Genomic DNA, 25,593 nt, shown 5'->3' with positions numbered 1-25,593 from the left:
AAAATCCTTTACAATTTTTCTGTATTATGATGTTATTGTTGTTAATCTCTTACTTTGAATTAAAACTAGCAAAAATTTGTCACAGGAAAAAACATAGTATCATTGAAATAGAAAAGTCAGGTTTAAAATGTTGTCTTTCTAACCATACCCACTCTCTGATATAATTAATATCTAATCTATTTGAAGTTTCAACTTTTCTCAAAAATAAAATATTAAACTAATCAAGCTATAGTTCCCTAATCAGCATAGTGAGGTGGTTTGTGCAAGATACTTCTTGCCTTCTACTGAGAGAAAGTAGTTGTAGATATATTTAAAATTCTCTCTATATATTTATACATTATAATATAATGCATTATATTATACAAAAACAGTAATAATAGGTCTCATTCCCCCAACCCTGTAAGAGCCTCCAATAGTTAGGAAAGACGAGTAAGGAGAGGCTGCTAAGATCTCAGGGCTGAGTGTAATAGTGATGCTACCGGTGCCCACTCGAGTAAATCGACGAACAATGGGATGACAGTGATACAGTGATTATATATATATGTATATTATATGTATGTGTATACATACATATATATAATGACTAGAGAGAGAGGGATAGATCTTTCTAGGTAGGTGAGATATACTATATATATACTCCATATGTATACTAGTATATATATATGGGCTGGGGCAATAACACAACAGATGGGCGTTCGCCTTTCATGCGGCTGACCCGAGTTCGATTCCTCCACCCCTCTCGGAGAGCCTTGCAAGCTACTGAGAGTATCAAGCCTGCGTGACAGAGCTTGGCAAGCTACCCGTGGCGTATTGGATATGCCAAAAACAGTAACAATAAGTCTCTCATACATATATATACATACTAGATTTATGCTCTATATATGCTCTATATACTATATATGCTATATATGTAGTTTATCCCACATGTAGTCGGGATATACTATATATAGTGTGTATATATATACATATATATAGTATATCCCACCTACATAGATAGATAATAGGTCTGGGATATAGTTCTCCTAACAAAAACCAAAAGGTAGGGATAGTCCTCTGGGCAAAACAGCTTAGGTCTTAGAAAATAAACAGGCAGCAAATAACCAGGAAAATATAAAGGGTAGATGATGATCAGCAAACGTTCACCAAGGAAACAGAATAAAACTCAACTGTTTCATTTTAGATGTGATATGCCAAGAGGCAAAAGTAGAATAAGAAATTGCCATGACTTCCTGTGTCCTAAAGGACAGAGTGCTTGCTGCTTGCTGCTTACCTCGACCTCTGCTCTTCATGTATCTATTGAACCGTGATGTGCTTATTAACTGTCTTTAATGTTTCTGTCAACTTAACAGTGGTTTGCGTGTTGGGAGCCAAGGTGGGGAGTGATATTGTATTGAATAAATGTCAGCCTGTGAGCTCACTGATGGCTGCTCAGGAGACCCCTGAAGCTTGGATAGTCCTTTTTTTTTTTTTTTGCTTTTTGGGTCACACCCAGCGATGCTCAGGGGTTACTCCTGGCTCTGCACTCAGGAATTACTCCTGGCGGTGCTTGGGGGACCATATGGGATGTCGGGGATCGAACCCGGGTTGGCCACGTGCAAAGCAAACGCCCTACCCGCTGTGCTATCGCTCTGGCCCCTTGGATAGTCCTTTTGTATGTGTTTATCTCATTCTCTGGGACCAGCTTCACAGTGAGAAGCTATAGAATCAGTTTGGCAGCATACACAACATAAACATATACACTATACATAAATAAATATTATACGTAGCACTACAGACAGACACAGACACACAGAGAGAGAGAGAGAGAGGTGTTTGCCTAAAAAGCAGGCTATGATGGGGCTGTGGAGAGAGATGGGGACTTTGGTGGTGGGAAATGTACATCAGTGAAGAAATGGTTGTTGGAACATTGCATGAACGAAACTCAATCACAAACAACTTTGCAACTGTATCTCTATGATGCAATTATAAGAAAACAAGAAAACACATTAAAATATTTTGTTACTTCTTGTAGGTCCTTCTACTTGCTAGATGGATTTTACCCAATGAACAAATTGTTTGGTAAAAGCAAATTAATCTTCTAAACTAGTGAATTTGTTTTGCTGGCTTTGATTTCTATTTTTGAGTGATACAGCATCCACAGGATATATTGGAACAATGACTTCATGAATAACTGAAGACTTCTATAATGATATTACTTATTAAGATACTTGTCACTGGCTTTAGCTCACCTGGCATTTATCTAAAAGACAAAGACAGCAGTTCTCAAATGTGGATTGGTTTCAGTATCAGTTAAAGGGCTAACCTTGAAGTTACAGGTAAAAACTGAAATAGTCCCTGGTTCTGGATATGATATTTTGACCAATTTCTCTAAGAGATTATAATACCCCAAAGCCTTGAAAACTATTGGGATTTACATTGTGAATTATTGATGGGTGATAAAAATTGTTCTCAAACTCTTGTCTAATTTGCTGTCCTTTCTGATATCAGATACTGTTCTGGGATTAAAGAAAAAAAGGGCAATAATTTTTACAGAATAACTAAAAGAATGAAAAATGTATAATAAGTCTAATGCTAATTATTCAGAAGATTATAAAATTGTTTTTCCAAATCAGTTTTAACTTTAAGATCACTACACTATCTCAAGGGAAATTTCTTTAAGCTTGATTCAGTAGTTTCAAATATCATCTAAAAAGTATGGATAAAACAGCCAAGGAAATAATTTAAGGAGAAAAATAATGTGAGAAGGTTTTAACTGTTATGTTGTAAAATATATCATAGATAACTATGGCAGTGTGGGAATAAATCCAGAATTGTAAATGTGGCTAATGAAAAATAATAGATGACCACCCAAACAAATACTTTTACCCATATGTATTTAATATATACATATAGGGCATTTAAATTCACGGGGGGGACACTTTTTGTAATAAATGACACTTGCATTGCCATGTAAAGCCATATTTAAAAAAGAAAGAAAAAAGACAAATACATCATGAAAGAAGACGTATTCCAGCTGTACTAAAAGTATATCTATATTAAAAAATATATACAACTAAAAGAAAATGTGGGTAAATATTTATTTAATACTGAATAGAGAAAACTTTTTAAGTACAAAACTATTCTATTCACATAAAAATAAAAATAAATGTAGTCCCATAATACAAACATAGACAATATATATATATAAACCTAGAAAATATATAAACACAGGGGAAATGTTCATTATCACAGTCACTTAAAACCATGCCAGTAAGAAAACATTTTTAAGTATATTCTGTCAAGTGGATAAATATTAAAAGTTTGAAAATATTGATAAGAATATAAATTCAAAATCTCACCCATTTTATTCAGTGTTTAAATTTTGATAGAACTTCTGATGAAAAATTTGTCATTTTTTTTCAGGTATAATAAATGTACAAACTCTTTTGCCAGTAATTTTCTTTGTAGAATTTTAGTCTAAGGAACTTACTTAAACTGTATAATGATTTTCATAACAGAAATGGTTCCCTTGAAAAGAAAAAAAAACACAACTAAAAGTGTGAAGGAGAACCAGACATAAAAATTATAACAGATTGCAATAATGAAAGATAGAAAAATATACGATCATAAGAATTGTCATTAAGGTAAATACTAACAAGGAAAAGTATTCACATTATTTATTAGATTAAGACCAAATATACTTTTTGTTTAAAAAAATTAGTACTGGGGCCTGGAGGAGAGATATTACCACAGATAGGACATTTGCATCCTTGCAGTCACCTGAGTTCAATCCCAACACCCAATACGGTCCCCAGAGTCTTGCCAGGAGTGAGCCCTGAGAATATAACCAGTAGTAAGATCTCACCTCCAGCACATATGGCCCCCAAACGAAATCAAACAAAAGAAAAAATGATTTAAGGACTAGAGAGATAGTATAGGAAGTAAGACATTTGCCTTGCATATGGCCGACCCTGGTTTGAATCCCAGGCACCACTTTGGGGTCCTGAGCAATGCCAGTAGTGATGATGACCAGATAGCGGAAGAAAGCTCTGAGCATCATCAGGTGTGGACCAAGCCTCCGGCTTACCCCCAAATACAGCATCATAGGACATACACTAACATTTATACATTGAAATATGTAATTGTGAACAAAATATTATTTTAATCTATTGCTGTATAGTAATAGATTAAACTTACTAAATTTAATCACTGAATAAGTCAATAATCATTCATAAAAATCAGCCTAACAAAATCAACCATGTGTAAGTGTCCTTGAACATAGTGCTATGAATTAGATGAGAAAAAAATAAGACAAAAGCAAAAATTAGTTTTCTATCTAAAACCAAATAATTCATAGGGAACTATTAGATAGGATAGCTTAAATTCCTCTGGGGTAGAAGTAGAGAAAGTTTATCCATCTCTAGAGAAAACAATTTTATATTCCGTGGTGATAGTTTTAGAGTCAGAAGGACTATCTTGGTCAGGAGAAAAGTGGTGTTAATTCCTATACATTTAGATTCCCCCGGCTACACAATAGGGAAAATTCTAACCTTCCTTCGAGGAGTGTTGTGACGATTTAAAATTCAATATGACAGTGTGTATATACGCCTCTGAGAGTGTCTACGTACTTAAAATGCAAAGTTATCAATCAAAAGTATAATGCTGGCTCTGGATGGGGCCTTAAAGCCACTTAAAACCATCCCCTAATCAGATAACACTGTTAATCTGTCAGAAAATGCATACTCAGGTGGGGGTCTGAGTCTTGGCACCTACACAAAAGTTGTCAGCAAACTTGATCCTGAAGGAACTTGACCCGTTATTAAAAAGCCTATACCATTAGACAATTAAAGCATTGTATATAGATAAATCAAGAGTCATGTTTCTTCTCAAAGAAGCATACAATGTAAAAGGAATAATAAAACCTAGTGATTTAAATCCCCATAAAATTAATGTATTGTATATGAAGAATTAGCATAAAACATACTGACATTTATAGAATTGTTTCCAAAATACACTGAAGGAATTCCTTGTTAGAGAAAACAGTGGTTTGGAATCATTTCCTCATGCGACCCATAAAAAGTCTCATACTTAGGCACTTTTATTTAGCTGCTGTAAACCGCAATTGAGTTCATGTAAATTGGAGCTTAACACTCACAGGTTTTTAATCTCTCTCTTCCCATAGTCTGACTAGCCTGTGAGTTTGAAGGCTGTCAAGGAAGTTTGAGTGACAGACTGGTTTGTACCGATGACAACTGGTGGAGAAGATACAGATTGCAGACAATCGCTACCGTTGATAATTAAATCTTGATGTACAAATTTTTTTTTGTAAAGGTTGCATAAATTGGCCAAGATTTTTTACCATATCCACTAGATTATTCTTGGGCTTGTATCAATTTGGACAGCATATATTAATGAATTGTACATTAAATTAAAAAAATACCCATTTCCTGTGTTCAAGTCAAATTCAAGCTATAATTATTTGATATTTTAATTCTGGGGTCAGACTCTTTATTTTTGTAGTATAGTATAGACATCTCAATTCATTTATTTTTGTGGCTGTAAGCTGTGTTACCCCTGGCTGCGCTCAGAACATACTACTAGTCTGTGTTCAGGAATCATACCAGGAGGAAAATGGGAGACCATATGTGGTGACAGGAATCAAATCAGGACCAGCTGTTTATAAGGCAAATGTCTCACATGGCTGTACTAACTCTCCAGCCCCAGAAGTAATTTTTTAAAAGTTATTTTAAGCCACTATTATTGAGGTATTGGGATTAAGAATACATTCAATCATATAGTTTTCATATAGTATAATTTCTATAGTATAATTGTCATGCATGCATGGGCAATTTTTCCTGGAGTCCTGGAAACTCTGCCTGCACGGCAGAACCAGGATGACAGTGATACAGTGATACAATGATGCATACATCATTCCAACACCACACCCACCATCAGAGTGCCTGCTTAACCCCCAGTGTCCCAAGGTCCACTGCCACTCCTTCCCTCACTGATGTACGTTTAGTTACATAGACACAATCTCCAGCTCTGATAACAAGAGGACATTACCTTTATGATAGAAAATATGACATTATAGACACATCTTAAGTATCTGCATTTAATACATCAAATGCAATAACAATCTCTAAGGATGTGAAAAAGTCACCTGCTAATTAATATAAATGAAATACTTATTTTTTGTTAAAACATGTAAAATTGTTTAACTATAAAAAATAAATAAGGAAGGAGTAATAAACCTTTCTTAATCTATTAGAGGGCAAGAAGCAATGCCAAAACTAAACTCGTTTTGTTTTTTAAAGATACTCCTTTAATGCTACTTAAAACATTGGTTTCAGGGTTATGAATTCCCTAAACTATTGTCTGTCCATGGATTTCTATTTCATTTCTTCAAATCTGAATGATAATCTAGGTGGATAAAGTATTCTTGGTAAGGATGAGGTGTTCACTTCATTGAGTTTTTGGACTATATCCTTCCCTCTTATCTGGCACTGAGTCTCATTTAATAACTTGTGCATTTTACAGTTTTCTTTTGTATGTAGATTCTTTTCTGATCTTATTGTTTTCAATATTCTGTCTATGGTTTTTTACTTTTGCTGTTATAAGTGAATTGTGTTTTGTAGTTTTTCTAGTTGAGTCTATTATCCGCTGGAACACTTCGGGTCTCTTGGATATGGGTGTCTATGTTTGGGAAATTCTTAGCTATGATGTTTTAACTCCTGGTTCTTCACTGAGTTTGTCTTTTTGTTTTCCCCGGGACTCTCATGATTCTTCTGTAGTTCCTCTGAAAAAGATCCCGTAGTTCTTTGGTTTGTTTCTAGAGGTTTCCTCCATCTCATCTTGAAGCCCAATTGATATTTTATTAGCTGCTGTTCTGACCTTCTACCAAGACTTATTTTTTATCAATATCACCTACCCCTACCATACTCTTCATTTCTGTCCTTTGTGATTGTAGTTTTCTCATTTTGGTTTTCATGTATTCTTAGCATAAGCTGTCTCCTTGTGCCATTATTTCTTTAAGTTCATTAAACATCCTCACTGAAGTTATTAAAGTTATCCTCGGAGAATTGACAGAGTTTGCCGGTGCTTGCTGAGCCTTTTGTGATACTATTATAACTCAGCAGACTTGGTGGGTTCCTATGCCTCATTCACATTTTTTTTCTATGCTCATTCTATGGTAAGGATAAAAGTTTTTATAGTTACATTCCCTCATACCCCACCCCATTAGTCTCTGAGGAATTAATAAACTAGGAGTGAATATTTGACCTTTCCCCATGTGTTTTTCTCCTGTGAGCAGAAGAATAATTGTTATCAGTGTGAGTTTTGATGAGCAGAGATGTCGCACATAGGGCCCGGTGGTTCGGGAGATGTGGAGCTGATCTAGCAGAGTTCAGGCATGAAGGTGGCCAGGATCTACATAGAAGGGAGGGGACAAAAAAGATCCTAGAAATATCAGCCAGAATATTAGCCCATCATTTAAAAAAATTGTAACAAAACACATATAAGGCACAATTGACCATTTGAATCATTTGAACGTGTCAGCTTGTCTACAATCATCCCTGCAGCTTCTCTCTGGTTCTGAAACTTTGGCAGGACCCAAAATGAAAGGTCCTTGATGCACTCATTCCTCATTGCCTCTTCCTGGCCAAGACTACCCTGCTTTCTTCTCTATGAATTTCCCACAGATCTTAATGAACGGAATAGGAACTATTCCTCATAAAAGTCTAATGGTGTTCTGGGTAGTGGTTGCTCCACCTGCTTCGTTCTTCAGTCTTTTCCACGATGTTCTGATCATCCATGGACCAAATGGATGCAGGAACTGTGCATTCTGGTGTTTGGTTGGGTAGGGGAGAACCATGCCCACCTGATTTTTGGGGCTAGGTAGGAAGTCCTATGAAGATAGAAATATCAACCAAGAGAAGAAAAAGTGTTTATTGTCTCAACTAATCCTCTTCTGCGTCATGGGTCAATTTGACAATGACTGTATTTCTTTAAGGAAGATCAAGAGTTACTGCCCGGGTGCCTACCCAGCACAGCTCCAGCCCTTCCCTGCCCTTCCCAAGAACTAATTCTCTCCCTAGCTTTCCTTCTTAGCACTCCACATGGAATTAATTCCTGTTGTCCATTTTCTCTCTCCTCCTGGTGTGCCTGATCCCAACCTACACACTCATGAACAGCTCTTTCAATAAGTCCATTCCGTCTCCCTGATGGGACAGGTGGATTCCCTGTGGAATACTGACAGATAGGGCAGCTTGACTGATTTCAAAAGCTTAATCCAATATCAGCATTTTATTTTAGTCTTTATTGCTGTTCAGCATGGAAGAGCTAACTGCATGTCTTTAAAATGCAAGCACCTGAGAAATGCTTTATTTCATCAAGTTGGTATGGGAAGTTGGGGTGAGAGAAATGTTAACAGGATGGACACTTTCCTGCAAAAAAAAAAAAAGCTTATCTGAGTAAGTTACTTTTAGTTTCTTTAAGTAACTTGCTTCCTGTGTAGTGACTATTTCTAATTTATCTCTTTTTGATTTTGCTTCAAAGCCTAATAGGACACTCACCCTCACACTGAATCTGAATAGCACTGTAGCACTGCTGTCCCGTTGTTCATCGATTTGCCTGAGCGGGCACCAGTAACATCTCCATTGTGAGACTCGTTGTTACTATTTTTGGCATATTGAATAGGCCACAGGTAGTTTGCCAGGCTCTACTGTGCAGACCAGATACTCTCGGTAGCTTGTGGGGCTCTCCAAGAGGGACAGAGGAATCGAACCCGGGTCGGCCTCTTGCAAAACAAACGCCCTACCAGGTGTGCTATCGCTCCAGCCCTAAGTAGCACCTAACATATAGCACAGAATAAATACACAAAGAAAATAAAAAATACAGGGAAATGAAAAATAAATATTGAAATGTGATGTATAAAACAACAGGGCAAGTATACTTAATGACTAACTCAGAAAAAAAATATGTTTCTAAAAGGTATTAAAAATATTTCAAAATATAAATTTGAAATGTTATCACTACATTTGTGTCCCGTTTTTTGCTAGTCCATACCATAGATTATCAAAAATTGGTAGAAACATACCTAAAGTTAGTTATTCAGAATCTGTCCTTCGGTTTGTAATCCACAGTCTTAGAAACTTTTGTTTTTGAGGTGCAGTCAAGGTTTAGGTTATGTTTGTACTAATTCCAGCCAGCATTTTGCAGTAAATAATATACAAACCAAAATATTTTAGCTGAATTTTAACTTAGTAAAGTCAAACTGATGTATTTTTCTCTTGCAATTGAAATACCAGATAACCACCAGTTTCAAGAAAATTTTATCAACTTTGATACTATCTGAGCATGGCAACTTTTATTTTGAAAGCCCTTTTGTGCATTTATTTTTTTTTTATTTTGATCTTCTGAATTTTGAAGGAAAAATAAAACCTACAGATGCCAAATACTTTACGTATTAGTCAATGAATAGAAAAATCTTGTAAGAGAATTTTGTGTAAGACATAGCACCCTATAATCACCCCATAAAAATAAGAAATATTTACAAATGCCAGGTTTTCAGTGGTGCAATAAATATGGCAGAGACTTAAATAAGTTATTCAGCACAGCTTCTATGGCAATATACATTTGAGGATCTTAACAAGCTCTATTATTCAACTCTGAATATGAATATGAACTTTACAAAATGATTAAAGCAGAGAACTAGCAAAGTATCAGTGACTTTTGAAGCGAGGACAGTAGTAAATCATCCAGTTTGAATTTGGACTCCAGATTCATAGCAAGGTTTTACTGCTTCTCCAAGACTTTTCAATAAGTGCATTAAAAAGGCATATTTTTTAAACAATAACATCATAAATATGTAGAAATTAGTTATTTAACCTCCCCTGCTTGAGAAAAAATGTTAGAGAGATAAACTATTCCCCCAATATTAACAGTTTCCAAAGTTTTATGCAAAAAAGGAATAACAATGAATTCTGATAGTAATAAGTTTCTAAACATAAGCTTCCTCCTACTAAAAAAAAAACCCTAACATATTGAAAAGATTAAATGAAAACCAAGCTAATGATGATGTCATTAAAAAGTTCATACCAAGGAACTATCTTAGTAGGCTAAAAAAAAAAAAGGGAAAAAGGCTACATTAATGACCCAGTGCTGAAATAAAATCAATTCTTAGGACATAAACTTGTTTTAACACCTTGAGAACTCAGGTCTACCCTTTATAATTTGTTTTATACCCTTAGAAGGTATGGATTTATAGCTCTGAGGTCATAACTTGACCAAGAAGTAAGTTTCCTTACGGATATCTAATTTGTGGATTATTTAATGGTTTGTTTGCTTTAATTTTTTCTGACGTTTGAAGTGTTTGCTGCTTGGCTTTTTCTGTTCAAGTCAAATACCCAAAATATGTCAAAAGCATGAGGAAAATGAAAGAAAAACTCTTCTAATTTCAAGGATTAACTTTATATTAGGGCAAATGCTCCTTTTTAAAAAGAATCACTATGTAGTTTTTAGTGCTCAAGCTAATAAAATTAATGGATAATTTGGTGCGTCACAGTCAATTATTATTTTTATACAATTTTTCTTTAAATATCATTGGAAGTTAAGTTTTTATAATTGATGCCTATAAAGACTCCATTGCAAAGAAATTCTATATTTACTTCATATCCCACGGTGAGGTCCTTCCAAAAATATAAAAGGGGAAAAAGGATGGATATCTTTGACACCAGAGTAGAGGGGAGGAAGGACAGGGAGGAATGAATAAGCAAGGGCAAAGAAGGTGGAGAGATGAACTCAGAGGAGAGTCAAATTTAAGAGACATGCGGGCAAATAAATTTGTGTTTAAAAACAAACAGGGGAAAATGGAAAAGAAGGGTTTATAAAAATTCACTGTAACACTGTCTCCCATTGCTCATTGATTTGCTTGAGCAGGCACCAGTAACGTCTTCATTGTGAGACTTGTTACTGTTTTTGGAATATCAGATACACCTAGGGTAGCTTGCCAGGTTCCGAGGGGAGAGATACTCTCAGTAACTCAGTATCTCAGTATGTCCTGTTGGGGAGATACTCTCGGTAGCTTGCAGGGCTCTCTGAGAGGGACAGAGATATCAAACAGGGGTGCTTACCTGCTGTGTGCCTACCTGCTGTGCTATTATTATGTGTTTTTTTTAAACACTCCTGTGTCTTCAATTAAAAATAAGTTAACAACATACATGTGCAGATGTTGTTTCGATTGTACTTTTTTGCCTCTCTGGGATATATTCCCAGCAGTGGTATTGCTGGGTCAAATGGGAATTCAATATCTAATTTTTTGAGAGTCGTCCAAATTGTTTTCCAGAAGGGCTGAACCAGTCGGCATTCCCACCAGCAGTGAAGAAGGGTCCCTTTCTCCCCACATCCTCTCCAACAGCGGTTGCTTTTGTTCTTTTGGATGTGTGCTAGTCTCTGTGGTGTGAGGTGGTATCTCAAAGTTGTTTTGATCTGCATCTCTCTGATGATTAGTGATGCAGAGCACTTTTTCATGTGCCTTTTGGCCATTCGTATTTCTTCCTTGGTAAAGTTTCTGTTCATTTCTTCGCCCCATTTTTTGATGGGGTTGGATGTTTTCTTCTTGTAGAGTTCAACCAGTGCTTTATATACCATTGATATCAACCCCTTATCTGATGGGTATTGTGTAAATATCCTTTCCCATTCTGTGGATAGTCTTTGGATTCTGGTCACTGTATCTCTTGTGGTGCAGAAGCTTTTTAGTTTAATGTAGTCCCATTTGTTGATCTCTGTTTTTACTAGATTGCTTAGTTCCGTGTCACCTTTGAAGATACCTTTATCTTCAATATCGTGGAGGGTTTCGCCGACCTTGTCTTCAATGTACCTTATGGTTTGTGGTCTAATGTTGAGGTCTTTAATCCATTTTGATCTGACTTTTGTGCATGGTGTCAGGTCAAGGTCTAAACCCATTTTTTTGCATGTATTGTCCAGTTGTGCCAGCACCATTTGTTAAAGAGGCTTTCCTTGCTCCACTTCACATCTCTTGCTCCCTTATCAAAGATTAGATGGTCATACATTTGGGGTTGTGTGTGGGGATATTCCACCCTGTTCCATTGGTCTGTGGCTCTGCCTTTGTTCCAGTACCATGCTGTTTTAATTGTTACTGCTTTGTAGTAAAGTTTGAGGTTGGGGATGGTGATGCCTCCCATCATCTTTTTCCCAAGAATTGTTTTAGCTATCCTTGGACGTTTGTTATTCCATATGAATTTTAGGATTGCTTGATCCATTTCTTTGAAGAATGTCATGGGTATACTTATAGGGATCGCATTGAATCTGTATAATGCTTTAGGGAGTATTGCCATTTTGACAACATTGATTCTCCCTATCCACGAGCAGGGTATATGTTTCCATTTCCTCATGTCCTCTTTGATTTCATGGAGTAGCGTTATGTAGTTTTCTTTGTAAAGGTCTTTAGCCAGAATCTGGAAAAAACCCGAATGCCCCAGAACGGATGACTGGTTGAGGAAACTTTGGTACATCTATACAATGGAATACTATGCAGCTGTTAGAAAAAAAGGAGGTCAAGAATTTTGTAGTCAAGTGGATGGGCATGAAAAGTTTCATGCTGAGTGAAATGAGTCAGAAAGAGAGAGACAGACATAGAAAGATTGCACTCATCTATGGTATATAGAATAACAGAGTGGGAGACTAACACCCAAGAACTGTAGAAATAAGTACCAGGAGGTTGACTCCATGGCTTCGAGGCTGGCCTCACGTTCCGGGGAAAGGTCAACTCAGAGAAGCGATCACCAACTACATTGTAGTCGAAGGCCATGTGGGGGAAGGGAGTTGCGGGCTTAATGAGGGCTAGAGACTGAGCACAGCGGCCACTCAACACCTTTATTGCAAACCACAACAGCTAATTAGAGAGAGAAAACAGAAGGGAATGCCTTGCCACAGTGGCAGGGTGGGGTGGGGGGGAGATGGGATTGGGGAGGGTGGGAGGGACACTGGGTTTACGGGTGGTGGAGAATGGGCACTGGTGAAGGGATGGGTTCCCAAACTTTGTATGAGGGAAGTATAAGCACAAAAGTGTATAAATCTGTAACTGTACCCTCACGGTGATTCTCTAATTAAAAATAAATAAATTTAAAAAAAAATAAAAAAAAATAAAAAAAAATAAGTTAACAAATGATCCCTGTATTTGCTATTGGGACTAATATTCATCAACTATCTTGGAATATGAACAAATTTATATTTTGTAATAGTTCACATTGATAAAATCAACACTCCTTTATCTGAATAACTGAGAATTATAAGGGAAACAAAGCCACAGGCTTGAATTTTTTTTAACTTTTGACATCTATCTGTGTAATTATTTCAAATATTCTAACAGTGATGATAATGAAAGTCACCTTTTCTCCAAATTATATACTTAGAAGTTGTCAGGTTAGCTTTCTTTAATCCAGTTGACCTAGTTTTAACTGCTTAAGCCCCCAAGCAGAACCTACTCTCTTCTAATGCTAGGGAGAAACTCATCGTGCGAACCCGAAGATCCAATAACATTAGATAAGCTTGGGTAGTATTTTATCCTGACTGAAAGTTTCTCCCAAGATATTTACAAAATAGAGAAGAAATAAAATTTTATGCAAGGAACATTAATTTAGATTTATCTTGCATTATATTTGGGGCAGCTCAATGTCAGTAATGAACAGCTTAGAGAATCAGTTTCCATTCAATAAACATTCATAAGGATTGCCCTCCCTCCCTCCCATCACCCTCCCTTTCTTCCTCCCTCTCTCCTTCTCTTTCTTCCTCCCTCCCTCTTTCTCCCTTCCTTCCTTCCTTCCTTCCTTCCTTCCTTCCTTCCTTCCTTCCTTCCTTCCTTCCTTCCTTCCTTCCTTCCTTCCTTCCTTCCTTCCTTTCTTTCTTTCTTTCTTTCTTTCTTTCTTTCTTTCTTTCTTTCTTTCTTTCTTTCTTTCTTTCTTCCTTTTCTTTCTCCCCTCCTTTCTTTTAATCTTTTTTCTTTCCTTCTTTCCTTTCTTATTCTTTTTCTTTTTCTTCCTTTCTTCTTGCTTCTTTTTTTTCTTTCTGCCAGGGATTGAATACAAGGTCTCTTACATGCAAAACATGAGCTACAATCCCAGTTTTATCAGAGCCTTTTCTTTATGTATGATTGTCTCCTAGGTTATTCAAGTGATGTTACCACTTGAGCAGCTTAAAAACTGAAAAGGGAAGCAGAAATATACACATGACTCAACTGATGACTTCTTTTTTAAAAAATTTTTTTCCATCTTGCATATATCTCTATTTTATTTTTTTAAATTTAAATTTAATTTAATTTTTAATGTATTTATTTTTTAATTAGTGATTTACTGTGAGGGTACAATTACAGATTTAAACATTTTCGTGCTGTGTTTCCCTCATACAATGTTTGAGAACCCAGCCCTCAACCAATGCCCATTCTCCACCAACAATGAACCCAGTATCCCTCCCACCTCCCAATCCCAACCCCTCCACCCCACCCTGCCTCTGTGGCAGGGGATTCACTTTTGTTCTCTCTCTCCTTTTGGGTGTTGTGGTTTGCAATAGGGGCATTGAGTGGCCATCGTGTTCAATCTATAGTCTACTTTCAGCACTCATCTCCTTTCCCGAGTGGGTTCACCAACCACATTTTACTCAATGTTCCCTTCTCTATCTGAGCTGCCTTTTCCCCCAGAGACTGGCACACATCCCAAAGCCAAAAAGCAACTGCCGTTGTACAGAATGTGGGGAGAAAGGGACCCTTCTACACTGCTGGTGGGAATGCCGACTGGTTCAGTTCTTTTGGAAAACAATATGGACGCTTCTCAAAACATTAGAAATTGAGCTCCCATTCGACCCAGCAATACCACTTCTGGGAATATATCTCGGAGATGCAAAAATATAGTCAAAATGACATCTGCCTTTATATGTTCATCGCAGCACTGTTTACAATAGCCAGAACTGGAAAAAAACTGGAGTGCCTGAGAACAGATGACTGGTTAAAGAAACTTTCGTACATCTATACAATGGAATACTATGCAGCCCAGCCGTTAGAAAAGGTGAAATCATGCACTTTGCATATAAGTGGATCAACATGGAAAGTATCATGCTAAGCAGAATGAGTCAGAAAGAGAGAGACAGACAGAGAAAGATTGCTCTCATCTGTGGAATATAAAATAACAGAGTAGGAGACTAACACCCAAGAATAGTAGAAATAAGTACCAGGAGATTGGCTCCATGGCTTGGAAACTGATGAATTCTTAGAGTGTCCAAGATGCAGTTCAGAGGTACAGTACATGCCCACGTGGGTGTGCCCTGGGTTGATAAGCCTTGACAGACAAATGAATAGGAGGACTTTACTAGATAGAAGTTATTATTGACTCTACCCTAAATGATCAGGAAGTTTGAGAATCGGTAGTAAAAGTTATCTTGGATTTCAATTATTTATTTGTGGCCAAACATATTTCTTGAGAATTTAAGTTACTTTTTGCCAATAAAAATCACCATATTCATGACTAGTTCTTAGAAGTTTCTGGGCATTCCATCCTCGTTCCACTTTTCATTACAAAAGTTGAAAAAAATGTATCTGCCTAAGTCATGACTTAATCAAACAGATGAATTATTTGGTTTCTGAAAATTGTCTTTAGCTGCCCAGAATAAAGAGATTGAGTGAACACCTTAGCACTAATTTATAGGATGACTGGCTGGAATAAGTAATCATGATTAAATTGTAATTCTCAAATGTAGACTTTAACCTCTATATTGCCAGGAGTGAATTAAATTGGATCATATTTCAAAAATGTACAAAACTCACTGGAATGTTGACCTAATTCCACTCCTGAGATTTGGCTGTGTCTGGCAAGGGCGAAGTAGACAGAAAATATATTCTAGGGTACTCTTGGGGATATACAATCTATATTAGATTTTACAGGAGAACCAAAGTTTGGTCAAGTGGCACTTGAAACTTACCTATAACTGTGCTCTTTTCCCATTCATTTTCAGTTAAAAATGTGAAGTTCATATGTTTTGATGATTAATGAAGGGAAATGAAATTATTGAATTGAAAATGTCCCTGTTTTATTCAGTAACTTCGAAAAGATTCTTCCTGCTTAAGAATAGTGACTCTCCTTACTTTTAACATTAATTAAGAAAAAAAAAACCATTCAGGAATTAAATCCTGTACTCAGTGCTTAGCTGGCAAATATGTGACCCTAAGACTTGTAGGAACTATACTATTCCAAATATCAAGGCTCCCGTTTATTATCATGATGCAGCCATGGCAATAATCAATAGCAACAACTATATCCAGTAGAATGAGCACTATCTGACAGATTCTTAGACACACACATCTCAGAACCCTGCTCAGGAGGCAGCCAGGATCCACATGTTACCAATATTCCCAGGTGGTTAGTGTATGCAATGCACTAGGGTTTTGACTTAAAGGGAAAAACCAATAAAGAACAATACCATGCACTGTTGAAATTTGGAGTCCATGTTGAAGAAAAACAGTACCACTAATGATTAAGAATCCACAGAAGTTTTTGCATCTGTGTTTTTTTGCCTTGGTACTTAAACATGGTGATCAACAATCGCTTCCAGAAAGAAAAAGAAACACCATTTCTTTGTTCTCCCAAGTTTGTTATGGCTCTACATCACTGTTTTGCTTTTTTTTTTTCTTTTTTTAATCGACCTGGAGCCTGGGATTTGTCTCTGAGACAAAGACAAAGAATAGCTTGCCACTGACACAAGCAAGAAAGCACAACTCAATAATTCAACTGCCTCCTGCCAATTTGTTCTGCTTTAAAACTCAACCCTGAAGATTCCACAGAATCTGGTTATCATGTACCTGTTCCCTGATGGTCATTCAGTGGACCCAGATGAAAGATTCTGAGGGGGCAGGCCCAAGAGGGGCAAGCAATTGTTGGCAGCTTCTCTGTTAAGGAATTCATCATGCTTTCCTTTTGAACGTGAGGACTCTGATACCCGACTCATCAGTATCTCTCTATCCTGATATTCTACAACACTTTCAGCACTGGGTCGACTTGTGATCTCATTGACTATTGTTTGAGTGAAATCAAAGTTATACACAGATGTGGGTAGGAGAAGAAGAAAGAATCATCCCCACACCCTGGACTTCCCAAGCTCTCATAAGATCCAGGGAAGAAAATGAGATGCCGGGGTCAGCTTGAAGATACTCAGGGGAACTCAGCCAATGAGCCAGATGTTAGGATGCTATTTATTAAAGGCGGGGGTCTAAGCATAAGAATTTGGGTCTTTAATCTTCTAATGCATTCGTCTTACAAGTGAGTATAGCCATGTGTCTATGTGTGTGAGTGAATAGGATGTTATTGAAAGGCTCATGTTTCGACAATTGCCATGATCGTGCAAGTGGCTTACAGCCCTGGGGTTGCCAGATAAACTAAATTCCATGAGGAGTTTCAATCAGCCAAGGTACACATTCAGGCAGGGGGCAGATCACAAGCAATAAGCTTACCTGTATGCAAATAGTAAGGAATTCAGTTAAGACATGCCAATTAAGAGACATGCCTGAAAGGGTTCATCACTATGAAATTGGAGGGTGTGATTTTATTTCTTTGGACTTTGTTTCATGATTCTTAAATGTTGGGGATTCAAAATAGCGTCTCCTAGAGCACTGTTACAATAGCACAGCGGGTAGGGCATTTGCCTTGCACGCGGCCGACCCAGGTTCGATTCCCAGCATCCCATATGGTCCCCTGAGCACCACCAGGGGTAATTTCTGAGTGCAGAGCCAGGAATAATCCTTGTGCATCGCCGGATGTGACCCAAAAAAAGCAAAAAAAACCAAAACAAAACAACTAAGTGTGTGTGTGTGTGTGGGGGGGGGTGCTGGAGCAATACCCAGGGTTCTCCTTCTTAAGGTACCTGTACTCCACTGTGTTTCCAGAACTTTCTGCGGAATGCTTTTTGTATATGATCTCATAGATTTGGTGGCAGGCTAAGATTTTGTGTATCTGTGATCTTGTGTGCTCTGTCTTCCCTTCTTTCATGATAGTCAGTAGACCTTTAGGAGTAGGTGAATCATTCATATTCTGGGACACTACAAGACTGAGCTCTCCTGCTCCTTCACCGTGTCTTAGGTAACTGCAATTAGCTCACAGCTAACAGCCAACCTTGAATGCAGAATAGGCTGAAATATAGATTGCATGAATGGGAGAGAGTTGGTTTTCATTACGAGTTTCTTTGAAATAAGATTTTTTGAACAATTTAGACCAGAGGTTTAAGATAAAATTATTAATTTAAAAGGGGGGATGGAGGCAGGGATATCTCCATTTATTATCAGAGAGTTTCAGATATTTTTGGAATATTCAGATATTTAAGTTGTTAGCATCTAAGAACTTAGATTTCTATACATTTTTAATCTTAATAAATAATGGGGCTATGATTCAATTAAAATAGATCATTTTATGGGAGAATACTAAAATTATTAAATGTTTTGCCTATGATGTTTCCACTAAAACATTACAATTAAGTTTAATATATAGAGGAGAAAAGTGCCAGTTCACTCTGTGATGTGTGCCACTAAAACATTATCACTAATAAAACAGTAGCTTAAATTTTGAAGAACTTTGGGATCAAAATAATTCCAAATAAAGAAGATAGCCAACTAAGTTTCCCCCTTCCCCTTTTCCTTCCATACTTCGATAAACCCTACTAGAATTAAAGAGAAATACTAAAGTCTCGATCTGGATTTACAAAAAACGAGGTAACTCTCCAACTCTCTTTAGGTTATCATTTTCAGAGATCTCTCAACTAGCAAACACAATGGCAGTTTTCCCCTTCCTTTTCAAAGCTATCAGCAAATTTTTATCTTCTTAAAATAAAACATCCAGTTCATGTGTACTTTGGGGAAATACTGTAAAGTTATTTCACTTCAAAATAAGCTCTCTTGTAGCCTTCAGGAAGGTGGTTCCTGGAATCAGTCTAATTTTGAGCACTCTTTTCTGGCTGGAGCTTATTATTACTAGAAGAATACGTGCTGACAGGCAGAGACAAAAAGGTCATGCAGAAGGTCAAATTTAAACAGAAATGTGATTTATATACTATAAAGCACTCTATTATTATTAGATAGGGATGGAAGTTCAGGAAAGAATATGGAACTTGAAAAGTCTCTTATTTCTGAAGGATCAGTCAGATTTTTTTTTTGGGGGGGCGGGGGGGATGTGCCATAAATTTCTATTGCCCCAAGATTGAGGCCGCATGGTGAGCAGAGGCCGACAAAATTAGAGACAGACACCTACGCCACAGTAATTGCATTGTGTTTTAGCTTAAAGTGACTTACATATTTGATTTTTGTCAGGGTAGAGAACCATTGCACTTATCCAAATAAAAGCGAATGTTATCTTAAATCATGAATTATTGGTTTTGAAATGTAAAGACTGTCGAGAATGGGGTTTCCTGCCATTGAGACCTGCTCTCTTTGCAGTGGTCCATGCCTTGCAAGTTTTTGTGATTTTTTTCTTGTGTGTTTGGGGATGGAGGAGAGAAATGGAGGGAAGATGGGAAGAGAGCAGTGTGTGTGTGTGTGTGTGTGTGTGTGCGTGTGTGTGTGTGTGTGTGAGAGAGAGAGAGAGAGAGAGAGAGAGAGAAAGGCCTTCACTATACTTTCAAGTCAATGCTAAAAACATGATAGATTTTCAAGACTCAAAGCCAGCTTGAAACTTATATACTAAACACTAAAAAACAAAAGAAGGTCAATAAATTATGATGACATCACAAACCACAAAATAGACCTTGTTCCTTTTCCTATGTAAAAGTCACTATATTAACTCAGTTTGAGGGGTTCCTTGCCTGGAGTGTTACCCCTCATTTTTCAGTTATCCATCTGCAATCGGTTGACTATGTTTCACATTGGTGATGAATTATACTCCGTTTCCTCAGCCTAATCCTTTTCATTTATTTATATTTTATGGAGGAAACATAAAAGACTTCTTAGAAAAATCCAACTGTTTTTGATAAACCTTGTCATGTGCAAATAATAGAGCCTTGTCAGGGTCAGGCTTTTCTGAAAATTTATACCTTCTAATAATAATTAAAAGAAAAAAAGAAAATCAGAAACAAATAAGAAATATATTGAATTGGATTCAAAACATGTTTGTGGCTTTGAATCAGTGGCAATAAAGCATCTTCTATCAAAAAATGTTTAAATATGAGTGTAACTAAAATCCATGTTTAGCTTGAATTTTGGGGTTTTCAATCAGTGAAACCATGACTACGATCTTTAAGCCCGCAAATGAAAGACAACATTTTGTTCTCACCAGAGGGTTATACTAATAGTTTGTATTGGGACAGTGAGATGGAAGTAGTTTATTCTACTTAGAAATAGAATAAACTATAGTTCTATTAAATAATCTTAAAATAGGCTTTAAAGTGTCCTGAGCAAGATGTTTTTAATAATTCTTAAAGAAGTAACTTTTATACAAAGGTGTGCATTTTATTTATTTTTCATTGTCAACGTATTTTTCAAGTTGTTTGTTTCTGGATGAGCCATATGTGTTAGTGTTTTTGTTTGTTGAGTTTGGTCAGCTTCTGTGTTACTTTCCCATCTAATTTGGTATGGACTACTGGAATTTCAGTATTGAGGAATTAGGAGTTGTCATGTGGACCAGAGACGTCAGGATCTAGGCCAATGAGTTGACGTGATGGAGACTGTGAGAGGTGGGAATAGTTGCTGGAACTTCTGGAAGCATGGGGAGTTGGGAGAAGGCTACCCACCCTGATTCCAAAAAACACCATAGTTCTCAGCCTGAGCACTGAGCACATGAATTTTTTGGCAGCTTGGGATCTCTGCAGAGAATATTCACGAAGCAGTGGAGTGAACCCTTAGTGTGGCTTATAAGTGTGGGATGTGGGTACTGCTTTGGTGGGTGGGTATTTGACCTGACTTCCTCCAGGAGAGGATGATGGTCCTTAGTTTTTAGCTGTGAGGGCCACTGTTTTCATGAATTTTAGCTTCTTGGTGAAGAGATGTATGTTTTAGTCATTCATAGAACATGCCTATGTGAATTGTGACTTTTATTTTTTTCTTTTTGGGTCACAGGTCACAACCAGCATGCACAGGGCTTACTCCTGGTTCTGCACTCAGGAATTACTCCTGTCAGTGCTCAGGGGACCATATGGGATGCTGGTAATCAAACCCGGGTTGGCCACCTGCAAGGCAAACGCCCTACCTGCTGTGCTATTGCTCCAGCCCCAAGACTTTCTAAGCATTATTTTTTATGGTTTGGCAAAGTGATGATAGAATAAACATTAGCTCACGAATGTTCAAAAGCTAAATATTCTGAGAAAAAAAATTACCAATTTTACGTTGATTTCTGACTTTTACGTCATCTATTTTATTAAATGGATAGAAACTCAGAGCAATTATAGAAGTTCTGTTCAATAAATTTCACTTCTTTGAAATTCTAATGGATCATATTCTCTATTGTTAGCTCCCCCAGAGAACTCCAGGAATCTAATGCTTCAGTTTATGATTGTAGTTCTCAGCCTTAGAAATCTCCTAGAGTGTTTCCAATAGATGAGCTGAACCCCATTCCCTAGGGAGGTAACCCTGGTCATCTGTATTTTTAAAAATCCTTCCGGGGATCCTAATACTGATAACATTTAGTGCCATGCTTCATGGGTTTCAATCAGAATTATATTTAAATTAAATTTGACCAGGGGACCAAGAATAATATGTTCTCTTAAGTGTTCAGAATTCATCCACTTTTGTCTTTAGAGTGGGTAGAGGCAAGAGTGAAGATTGATAATCCAAAGTCCTGAGTTCATGTTTAAACTCAGTAACTACTTAGAAGAAGAAATTAAATGACACAAACTCAAGAATGCCAGGATATTATGATGGCCCCCAAGAATATCTCTACTCTGAAGAAATCCATCTGATGGTGCATATGATGGATGTCCTTTGCTGAAATGACCTTTAGGGGAAAACAGCAATAAATGATGGAACTTCTCTGTGGCTAAAGCTAGACTTTATAATGAGATCTCTAAAAAATGAGATCTCTAAAAAATGAAAATTAGTCTGGGAGTAAATCCCGTATATTGTCAGAGACCAGATAGTATTCAAGATCACCTTGACCTTGCAGTAACTTTAAGTACTAGAAGTTGTGAAGCTGGGAACAGACTAAATAAACTAAAATAAACTACATTTTGTTCAGTTTCATCATGCAATATAAAATAGTGATGATAAGTATTCAGACCAAGTATAAACATGCTATACTATTCACGGTTAAGTTAAAAAAAAATTCTAGAAAATCGGGGTTTTTTATAAATGGCAAAGACACAAGTAGCCATGGTCCTCACTTGTGTCTATAAATAATACACATTAACTAAGTTTCAATGAAGAAAAAATTAGCAACTTTATGAAATATCTAACTGGTATCTCTAAGTCTATATTATTCAACTGGCCAAACTGCCTAAAATTTTAATAATTTGTATTCATATCAATTTTCTTTTAGGTACATTTAGCAAGATCCAAGTAGTTCTTATATATCTTGATAAATAAATAAACTTATGTATTATACAGTTTGTTCCCTTTCTTGTTTTTCATTTTTCTTCCAATTTCTCTTTTTCTCCATATAATTATCACTGCTCAGTAAAATTTATAGTAGGAAAATATATTGGAATTTTTAGTGCTAAGTAAAAAATAGGTTTTGGCACTAACAGAACTGGATTTTACTATATATACAGCAAAATGGTCTTTGAAAGTGTTAGCCATAATAATTTAAGTCTAATTTTATATCCAAATTATAGTTTTAAAGGCTGAAATTCTTACTGCAGACTTTTATCATAATGCATAACTCTAGATACACATATACCATAGTTTACAGGTATTATTACAAAACTTATAAAGTGAAGAATATGCTTTGTTTTGTTTTATTATTATTATTTTTGTTTATTGGACCAAATCTGGTGGTGTTTAGGGCTTACTCCTTGCTTTGCATTGGGGGGTAAACTACTGGCAGGATTCAGGGGACAATATGGGGTGCTGGTGATTGAACCTGGGTTGGCCTCATTCAAGGTCTCACTATAGTAGTCCTCTACTTCCCTCTATGTTTTAAAATAACTGTTGACAATGCCTCCAAATTGAATGCACATCATCGTGAAATGTTTTAATTGATGTCTGTATTAGCAATGCTCAGCTCTCTGAAGGACAGAGTGGAATGAAAATTAAATTTTTCTACTGCTCCTAAATGTTACTTTTTTTAAAAAAGGACATTTTATTTTTTCTTAATTTTTAAATTATTTTTTACAAACAAATTTTTACTTAGGAACTTTTGTGATTATGTTTCAGTCATACAATGTTCAAGTACCGATCCCTCCACCAGTGCCCATTCTCCAACCCAAGTTCTCAGTATCCCTCCAGCCACCCCAACCCATTCCTACCCCTTGCCTCTGTGGCAGGCTCCTTGTCTCTTTCTCTCTAGGGTGTTATGGTTTGCAATACAGGTACCAAGTAACACAACAGAAGACTAACACCTAAGGTTAGTCTTCCTTAATAATCTTAATAATCTCTCTATTAAGAGATAAGATCCAGGAGGATTGCTCCACGGTTTGGAAGCTGGTCTCACGTGCTGAGGGAAAAGGCAGCTGGAACAGAGAAGGCACCACAAAGCAAAGTATGGTTGGAGGGCTCTCTTGGGATGGGAGATGCATGCTAAAAACAGGCTATGAAGCAAAAAGGAATTGTTAAGTTGTATTAAATTTCCTAAAATTTTTCAAAGCCACCTTTTCTATCTCTGACATAGCACTACACTAGAACTACTCCATAAGATCCTTTTGTGACTTAAAAATGTCTTTCATCTTTTCTTCCATTTTTCCTCATAAAACTTTCTCCCTACATTTATTCTGGGACACATAATGTGTCTATAAGTATCATTGCCTTCACATGCTGTTTAGCATCTAATTGCTATTATACATCAAGCAACTTGATTCATTCATATTTTCTCAGCTTTAATTCATAACAGAGTCCACAAGCAAACATCTCAATGACCATTGTAAAAGGAGACTCTATCATGGATTCATCTTGCAATCAAGACAGGTTGGAATGAATGCCTTTATTATCATGTGGGAGAACTATTTAGATATGTTTTGAGATTGAAGACATGGACTTCCCTTTAGATGTCTTTGCTCTTCAAATTGAAAAGGCAACCATTAGACATGGGCTTGAGTGGCAAAGAAGTGCCTCCAGATGAGACCATTTCTAACCAGGTAAAGTTCTCACCTGGCAACTTGGAAGTGGGGGTTCTGAGAAACTGAAAAAAATCAAACAGATCTGCAAACTCTCAGTGAACCCTAGCCAACTCTTAGATGAGTTTTCAGCAAACCTGGGCTGAGTTTGGAGAAATTCAAAGCAATTTTATGGTTGCAGATGGAAACCAGGCACAAGTCAGGGGTTTAAATGAACCTGAAACAGCAAGGGCCATCTCAAGGGGTCTGAACCCGAAGAAACCAAAACAAAGTAATGATTCCCAGGGAACCCTGGACATCCTCGATGCATTGTCTTGACAGAAGTTGAGCTCAGATTCAATTTATATTATTCAGAAGTTGTAAATGAAAAAAAAATAAGTAAGGTTTTCTAAGTGGATTGTCTGGAAGGTCTATATTACTGAGAGACAAAAAGAAGGAACTTTCTGGCATAACTCTCTATACACAGGCAAATTTCCCAGAAAATAACTGAGAATGCTTAACTGCTATGACATCTATATAATGAGATTAACTATTAAACATAGATTGCAGTAACACTTCCTAAACTATTACCCAGATGGGACGGTGGATCTATAGAACTTGACGGAAGTGACCATCTGTAACCTTTGTCCCAGACATAAAATATCATGACTGAATCATGCTGGCCATGGTCCTTGACATCTGGATTTGAAACCCATTTCAAGTGTTCTGGTCGACCACCACGTTCCACATGATAGAGGGTCAATGCTTTGCATGCTCGGTGTAGCTGAACATCTTTCTTATTCTGTGAACACCTGGAAGCCAGGCAACAAGAAAAATTCTTTTGACTTTTCAAAGATGCTCTTGGCTTCTTCCTAATGACTTTCATAAATAAAAATCTCAATAGTTCACAAAAGAGAAGTGTGTGTGTGTGTGCACACGCACTCGCACATACATGTGTGTGCCTATCGTTCAGTCATGTTTTCTGAAACACCAAGGGTTTATGCTTTGTAAAATAAGTTTTATAATTGATCCACCTTTAATTTCCTAAGAAAGCTCAGTAGTTTTTTACCTTAATGGTTCAATTTCAAGATTATTAGAGCACAACCTATTTCAAATTGTTCATTCTCATTTACTATCTAATTTTTAGCATTTTTGTGAGATTTGGTTGAGAAAAAAGTCTAATTTCCACTATGTGGAAGGGGCTTCAAAATTGTTCATTTTCCTCATTGTGTCCATCATTAACATGACCAATGTCACTATAATCATCAAAATTAGAAACATTTCTCTACTAGGACCATGAGTACTGATGACCTAAAATGGTTTCTGAAAAAAAAAATCAGAGAAAGAGAGAGACAGAGACAGAGACAGAGAAGAAAAATGCTTGCCGTAGCA

Source organism: Sorex araneus, chromosome X (assembly GCF_027595985.1).
Source record: "Sorex araneus isolate mSorAra2 chromosome X, mSorAra2.pri, whole genome shotgun sequence".
Classification (NCBI taxonomy): Eukaryota; Metazoa; Chordata; class Mammalia; order Eulipotyphla; family Soricidae; genus Sorex; species Sorex araneus.
Note: the sequence above shows the minus strand (reverse complement) of the source record.